General features: G+C 54.4%; 1 protein-coding gene across 3 annotated transcripts in view; it reads right to left on the reverse strand.

The window, feature by feature from the left end:
* The window catches only part of ADCY7 (adenylate cyclase 7), a 61,165-nt gene extending 56,857 nt beyond the window's left edge, over positions 1 to 4,308 (reverse strand). For 2 of the 3 annotated variants that reach the window (XM_057533802.1, XM_057533797.1), the window contains exon 1: positions 4,199 to 4,308. The gene's annotated coding sequence lies outside the window, so the exon portion shown is untranslated. Of the gene's footprint in view, positions 1 to 3,424; positions 3,454 to 4,198 lie in introns of those variants that run through there. The other variant, XM_057533798.1, reaches the window with a different exon arrangement.
* Between the last annotated feature and the right edge of the window lie 3,916 nt (positions 4,309 to 8,224).

Consider the following 8,224-nt stretch of genomic DNA (forward strand, 5'->3'; position numbering starts at 1 on the left):
TCTGCAAACAGGTGGATGGCTGCTCATAGCCACGTCACTCAGCAGGTGGTCATTAACTGAAGGGGTGGCCTCCTGTGCACACACTGGCTGGACCTCCTGCTGCCAGCTCCGCACACTTGGCAATGGCCCTGGCCCAAGGCCCACCACCCCACCCTGTGGGGCCCCATTTAGCTCCCTCTATACAAGCTGGGCGGTGGAGAGCTGGAGGGGACCACAGCTCCTACCTTGCTTTTTCCCCCTCTCGAAGTGACAGTCCAGGTACAAATGCCCATGTCCCAAAATCAGAGCAAGGCAAATACCCCAGGGACAGAGCCTGAAGTCAAAAGGGCCCTCAGGCCATGTCCCTGACCCACAGACAACCAGACTGAAGGGGACCCCTGAGGTCAGTTGTCCAAGAGGGGGCTGAGCACATCCTAAGACACATGACAGAGTTGCACTGGAGAGAAGGGTTTATAGGAAGAAGGAATAGCAAGAGCAAGGGCTGGAGATGGGAGTGGAGCTCTCGCAGCAAGGACTCAGGACTCCAGGGCGTCACGCAGCCTGTGTTACGTGCAAAGAGGACCAGGAGGCTGTGGGCTGATCCCACAAACTCAGCTTCCTCAGGGAGGACCCACATGGATGTGGACTTGTCCACTCTTCTCTGGCCGAAGTCCCTACCCCCAATTCCAACCTAGGCCGGGCAGCATCAGCTTAGAAAACCACTCTCTTTGGTTCCCAGATGGGTGTGGCTCAGGGCCTGGAAGCTGCCACCAACCTTGCCTCCATCACCTCGAGCTCTTGCCCACCCACCAGCTAGGCCCCATCAGATAGCTCTCCAACAGTTGGCAGTGAGCCACAAATACCAGCAGACTCGCAGTGGGAGAGGCAACACTGTCAACAAGAAGTTTGCAACTTCTGCCTGAGTTCCAGGCCATTCTGGAGACTAATTTGTGCTGAAATACCTCAAAATCCTGGGACCTTCCCTTTGGATGCCCTATTAAATTCGGAAGTTTACCGACCTCACCTGCAAACCCAATTCCAAGTTTCAGAAGCAGAACAGCTCTTGAAAATTTTCCAGAACAAACAAAAATGGAATAGTTTTGCTTTTCTTCTTCATTGTAGACAATTTTGAAAATACAGAAAGCATGAAGAAATAAGAAAATGACCGATCGACAAACTCCCCCAAAGATATCACAATGAAGACCCCTCCGTCCATCCTTCTAGTGCACAGACTGGCCTGCCTGCTCTGTGAGCCTCTCTCCACAGAGGTGTTTGGGGTCAAGGTGCAACCACTCTGTCGCCCCTATTGGCAGGGTGCAGGGACCACGCCTAACTCGCTTTTCTGCCTCCTACCAGGGCAGGCCAGTCGAAGCTCCCTTGCTGGAGTTAGCCACGGAGGCAACATAAGCCATTATCCCTCCATTAGCAGTCCCTTTGAGCCCAGCTGCAGAGGAAGGGAATCCAAGAGGTGAGGTCAGCAGCAAAGTCCAGAGCATCTCCTGGTAAGGAGTAGGAACAGGAGGAAGAGAGAGGTGGGCAGGTAGGTGGGCAGGCAATGTGTTTTACCCTTGAGGGGGATTTAATGGGCTCACTTAAGACTGCCTGCTGGGGTGGGATCAGGCTCCCAATGGGTACTTAGTCAGACTCCACCAGAACCAGGCCAGAACAGGATGGGAAGACCAGAAGGCCAGGCCCTAGCCCCCACTCCAGGCCTAACTTGCTACAAGACCTTCAAGGACTTCAGCTTTCCCACCCATACATGGTGTTCATCATTCTGGCCCTAACTCACAGGATCAAACGGTACAAGGGACATGCCATGGCTTTGTAAGCCATCGGGCCTCAGAAACTGGAACTCTCCCACCTCTTCCTGCCTTCCTCCATAAAAGGCCCAAGAGCAACTGCTCTCAAAAGCCCAAGGGCATCAAGGGCTGAGGAAGGAGACCCAGCCTCTGAGGATCCCAAACATTCAGCACTGGGGGAGGCAGCTCCAAAAGTCACCCTGTGGACCCAACTCCACGCCCCAGACCCAGCTGGCCACTCCTGGGGGGCTTCCTCACTACACTGGGGGTCTGCCCCCATAGCTCCAGTTCCACAGCGGGACACGCTCACCTCTCCTAGGAGGGCACCTGCCCACGTGTGAAAGCGGTGATTGATTGAATGCCAGAGGCCCTCATCTCTGAGCCCAAAGCCCCAGCCTGCCAAGTCCCCTCAGCCTCAGGCCCTGAGACCACTGCAGTCCTGCTGGCCATTCATTCGTTCATTCATTCATTCATGCTTCCATTGACCATCATCCTGGACCAGGTCTGAGAAGGCTTCAGCAAGAAATGAGGGCCCTGAACCTAAGGCCAGTCCAGATCTGGCCATTCCAGGCACAGCCTAACCACCAAGGGCACCTGTGGTCCTCACCTTAAAGGCTCTACTTCTAGTGAAAGGGCCCAAACTCTCATTTTCCAGCTCTGGCTCTGGGACTCAGAAAGAACATGAATTCTTTGCCTTTGAGGAAGGGGACCCAAGACATACACCAGGAGAGAGAACAACTCCAGCCCACACTGAGAAAGGCTCCATCATCTCACCCCCAACCAGGGATGGTTACCATGCCGTTCGCGTAAAAGGGTAGGTTTCGGGAGTGTCCCAGTGGGGACGCAAGCCAGAGCAAATGCCTCACCGGCTCTCCCATCCACACACCACCCCCTTTAACTGGTGAGGTGTCCTGCTCACTGTGGCTGTGACTGGACTGCTTCCAACCCCAAGCCGTTGTCTTGCCCTCACCTGAGCCTTCTCCCTTTGAGTTATTTTTTACTTTAAACAGACCATGTTGACCCTCCTGGGGCCCCTGCCTTGCCTGAGTCTGAGAAACCTGACAAAACCAGCCCCTCTTTTTACCATCATAAGCCAATGGGCGTTCCAACAGAGTGGTCGGAGCGTGCCAGACCCAGGGGGGACGCAGAGCCATGTCCCTCAGTAAGGTCTCAGTCTTGTCATCTGGAAAGTGGGGTTGGGCCCCAGTTCCTGCGCTGAGGTCCTATGTGGGACACGTCTCCCCGCAGTGCCTGAGCGAGGGGGCATCTGAGAAGACCCACCCCAAGCTTGGGCCAGAGAAAGAGCAAGACCGGGGAACTGGGCGGGGGCGGCCCCGCGGGGCGGGGGAAGGGGGGAGACGGCCGGCCCCGCGCCTCTCTCCGGCTCCCGAGGCCCGGGAAGGCAGACCGAGCGAGGGGCCCGGCTGCAGCCGCCCCCGCCCACACCCACCCCTCCGCTCGGGTGCTGCCCGGCGGGCGAGCAACGAGGAAGCCGAAGACGCCCCCCACGCCGCCGCCCTGCCACGCGGGGGTCCAAGGACCCGGCCGGCGGGCGCGTCCCCAGGCCCCGAGCCGCGGCGCGCGCCCCCTCGGCCCGGCCCGCCCGCCGCGCCTTTCCCCGCCAGGGCCGTCCGGACCGCGCTCACCTGCCGCCGCCGCCGCCGCCGCCGCCGCCGCCCCGCTCCTGCGCCGGCCGTCGCCGCCGCCGTCACCGCCGCCGCCGCCGCCCGAGTGGGCGCGCCGCCGCGGACGGGATCGTGCTGTGCGGGCGGGGGTGGCGGAGCGGCCGCAGGCGCCCCCCGCTGGCCGCCCGGCCCAGCCCGGAGCTCCGGGCCCCGGGCCCCGCGGCCGGGAGGGAGGGAGGCCCCGACGCCCCGACCCCCATTCGGGCGCCGCGTGCCGCCACCCTGCACGGTTTTCACCAGAAACGCTGAAAACGCACAAGCATCCCACAGCCGCCGCCCGCCTTCCCACGCGGGTGTGGGAGCGAGCGGCCAGGCACCCTCCGAACGTGAGCAGGAAACAAAACCTTTTCAAAACACATTCTCTTCCTCAAAGCCACGCACGTGTTTGGACGCGCCAGGTGCGGCCCCACCCCCAGAGGAAAACACTTTCTAGCAAATTCTTTCAGCTGTTTCTGCCCCAGATTCCCATCCCACCCCCACCAGTAACGCCGTTTCTAGAAGGACCCATGGACTGTGGTCTAGTGCTCTCCTGCCACGATGAGAGAAACTAGTCGAAACCTACTGTCTCACTCAGGCCTTAAACTCCCTAGGGGTCCGAGGCGGGAGCTGCCGCAGCACCCGCGAGAGTCAGCCCTTTATTGACCTTCTTCTCTGGCACCAGTTAGACCAAGCCCGCTTCAGAAAGTAGTTGTCCTCAGAAAGTAGGTGCCGAAACCTCGTCGTGACCCCACTCACCGCTGCCTACAACCCGGCTGAGGCCCCAGAGCTGGCAGCAAAAAAATCTTGTCCTGTTTCCGAGGAACCCAGGCTGGGAGAACAAGAAAGCCCTCCTCTGAGTCACCACTGGGAGGGACAAAGGAGGCTGACTGAAGGGGTAATCAAGACCAGGAGGCGTTTAACTCATAGTCCTGCATGAGATTCTCCCTTCCCACTTGTCCAAAGCACCCTTATGCCCACCGTGGAATCCCGAGGCTCCCACTTTGCTGAGAGGAATCACGTGAGCATCTGTTATACCCATTTCTCTGGTCCAACCTCAGAGGCCAGAGCCCCACAGGAAAGATTCCTGGGAATCTGCAGTTTAACGAGCCCCCAGGTGATCCTATGAGAAGCAGGCTGATGAACTCTGGTCTACTTGGGACCCTGTGGTGGAATCCTGGAGCCAGGTACCAGAGCTTACTCCAGGGGGAAGAGACCCTGGATGTGTCACAGCCTTGACCCTGCAGTGGGCCTAGAACCCAGCCCAGAGGCCACCTACTTTGGAACTATTATGAGGAATCAGATGATGGGACGCTGGAAGGTGAACATCTGATTTCCATTCCAGATGGCGGGTGGGAAGATCCCAGCTGAAACGTCTGTCCTCAGCAGCAAGCCCTCCCTGGTTCCCTGGAGACTGGTCAGGCACCTCCGTGGGCTCCCACAGCCTCTGGATGTCCAGACAGTGGCCCTTGGCCCTCTAGGCTGGAGCCCTGGTGCGGTCACTGCTGCTTCCCGAGGGCTCACAGGGGAAGATCTTCCCAGCTGCTGGGACTTCCCTCCGCAGGAAATGGGAAGCCCTGCAGTGCACAAGATGGTGGGCACACCTAATGCTCAGCAGAGCTGACTTGGGAGCTGTGCCTGCCTACCTCCTGCAGCCCTTCCCCCTCAACCACCCAGGAAGTCAGGGAACCCACCTGTTTGCCCCCAAGGCCTCAAGAACAGTGAGTGTCTCAGCCCCGCAGCAGTGTGTTCTGCTGCGTGAGGTCAGCCCTGGAGAGTGAGGTGGAGCCCTGGGCATGGGATGGCCCAGTTGGGGCTTGCTCTCAGCTATCTCCCTCCATTGGCCTCTCCATGCAGAGCGCTAGAAGCCTTATGCCCTTCGTGATGTGTGGGGGGCGGGGAGCAACGCTATGATTTCCCACCCTGTTGTGTGTGTCATCTTCATGCAGCTCTGTGACCAACTCTCTTGACAGCGAACAGGAAAGCAGAGCCAGAGAAAGTGAGTTAAACATGATGCTTGCAAAAGTACTCGCCATGAACTGCCAGAATAGCTCCATCACCCCATCAGTGCTGTGGTCACCTCAGTGGCAGTCACCTCCTTGCATACTCAGTCCTCTGTCAGTGATTCTCAAACTACAGCCAGCATGAGAATCGCCCAGAGGCCTGGTGAAAACACACCCTGACGGGCCCCACTTCGAGTACCTGATGCAGCAGGTCTGGCATGGCCACCAGGAGTTTTACCTTCTACCCAGCTCCCAGGTGACGCCAATGCTGTTGGTCCTCAGGCCAGCCTGTGTAGCAAGGCTCTAAGGCACTGGTCTCCAAATATGGTTGGATCCTATTCCCAGAGATTCTGATCCTGAGGTAGGTCTGCGAATATGCATTATTAAAAAGCCCATAGTGAGCTTAGTTCATGACGAGGATGGCACTTGAAATCAGAAAGGGAAGGAATAGCTCCTTCAATCCATAGTGTTGAATTGGCTACCACTGAGGCAAAACTATTAGAAAGCACCTCACACCATACTAAAACAGCAGTAACAACAACAGTCAACCAATAGAATCAGATCTTGGTGTATGAAAACAAACCTTATAAAAGAAGATATTTTAGTAATTTTGGAGTGGACAAGTCTGCATAGGAAATCAAATCCACACTGAAGGGCTGCAGTTAAAAGTTGAACGTCTCTCTCCAGGTGAGGGGTCTCCAAATGTCCACATCGAGTATGTTTGTGATTTTAATTATCCACTGTGTTGAAAACCTCCAGAGCACGTTTGTCTGAAGAGTCCCTCATTAACTGCCCCAGGGACAGAGTCCCCCGTGGAGGGCCAGCATCTGCCGCCAGAAAACCATCAGCATTTGTTGCCTCAATGAATTTCTGTGGTAGGCAACAGTTCAGGGGCCTTGATTCTCTTGGGTAGGGAGAAGATTCAAAAACCTAAAATAAATCACTACAATGGAAGCTATGATTTGCTTATCTCAGCAAACTCAACCCTTCTCTTTATCAGGCCAAGCAGGACAGCATGCCAAGTTGGTGCTTGTCATTGCGGTCCTGGTACAACTTCTTCACTCATCACCACGTGGAGCCACGTTAGCCTTCCCAGCCAGATGGTCCTTGTCACTTACCGCTAAGGAAGAAGGAGCTTTCTTCTTGCCCCCTCACTCCCCCGAGTAGCACTTGTCATGGACAGGTGTTCTTTGAGTACCTGTGGATGGGCCATGCAGCTATCGATTTTTCATTAGAAAGGGGATATGTACTTCACAGTAGAAAAATGAAACAATCCAAAGATATGAAGGATTGGAAATCTATCCTCTCCTTCATGCCACTCCCTGAGAGAATTGACTCTCAAGGCTTGGGATATATTCTTTCTACACCCTTCTCCTTGGCAACCCAATTTTACGTTAGAAAACTCACCAGATTAAATCATTAGGCTATACACCTTAAACTTATACAGTGCTGTAGGTCAGTTGTATCTCAATAAAACTGGGGGGGAACAATGGTCAGAAAAGATGGTGGCCTAAACCCGCTATCTACTCCTGCTGCCTCCTTACACCTACTAAAACAACAATGAAAGGATTTTTTAAGGCCCATAAAAATGAAGAGAATGAGAGGATAAGTAAAGAGTACAAATTTGGAAGGTAGAAAGCAGATGGACCAGTGGTACTGACTTGGCAGACACAAGAAACTGAATCATCCACTGGCAGTTGGGAAGTAAGACTCAATCCCAGTTACACTGGGGTAAGCTCCAAAGTCTCAGAAAGTGGAAGTGCTGGGTATCTCAGGAAGCAAGGTAGAGCTCAAGTAAAGAAGGTAGGTTGAAACCTAAGAAGCAATTAAGAGGGCCAGTCTCTCCCCCACCCCTGACTACCACCACCCAGCTGAGTACCCCTCCCCAGGCAAGCAGAAATCTGCAGGGTTTTTCTCTAGAAAAGCTAAAATAGTCTCTGGATTGGACCACACCAAGCCCAGCTGTGGGAAAAGAGAAATTTAAAGGGCAAATTTATACAGGAAGCTGAGACATACCCCGCCCCAAGCCAGCCCTCTTCTCCACTCAACTAGTCCCAGGGTGTTGGCAGCCAGACCATTACCCCCAGGCTGGAGGGATTCTCTGGGGAACCCCTGAAGATCCTCTCCTTGCCCCCATCAAGCCTGATCACCCTGAGAGAAGCACACAGCTGGCTGCCACACTGAGTCCAGAGCTTCCCACGAGCTTGTTATGCCCCGTTCTTACACATGTGCAGGCAACCAGAAGACATCAGGAATCCGAGGAAAGCCTCTAACCCAAGAAAACAGAGTCCAAGACAGCAAGAGGGGGAAAAAAGTTCACAGAGACTATACAGGCAGACAGTAACTGTATCATTAATATCTTCAGAGATTCAAAAAATACATTGTAACCATGAAAACGAATAGGGTACTATTTTTTGACAAGGAACATCTGAGAAAAAAAAAAGAATCCTCAAATGAAAACATGATAGCAGAAATGAAAAGCCAACAGAAGCTTTGGAAGATAAGGTTGAATAAAAAGTCAGAGATGGAAAATAGGGAAGAAGAGATAAGAAAACGAGAGATCGGTCCAGGAGACACAATATCAGAATAATTGTGGAGTTCCTGAGAAAACAGAGGAAAGGAAGATAAGAATTCAAGATTTCCCAGTACTAAAGGTCATGCGGTGTCAGATCAGAAGGGCCTGTACTAACTAATGCCCCAGTACAAGTGACAGAAATAGAACCACCAAATTTCCATAGTAGTGAAATTTCAGACCACTGGCAACCAAAGAGAAGTTCTTAAA

Source organism: Balaenoptera acutorostrata, chromosome 19, assembly GCF_949987535.1.
Source record: "Balaenoptera acutorostrata chromosome 19, mBalAcu1.1, whole genome shotgun sequence".
Lineage (NCBI taxonomy): Eukaryota > Metazoa > Chordata > Mammalia > Artiodactyla > Balaenopteridae > Balaenoptera > Balaenoptera acutorostrata.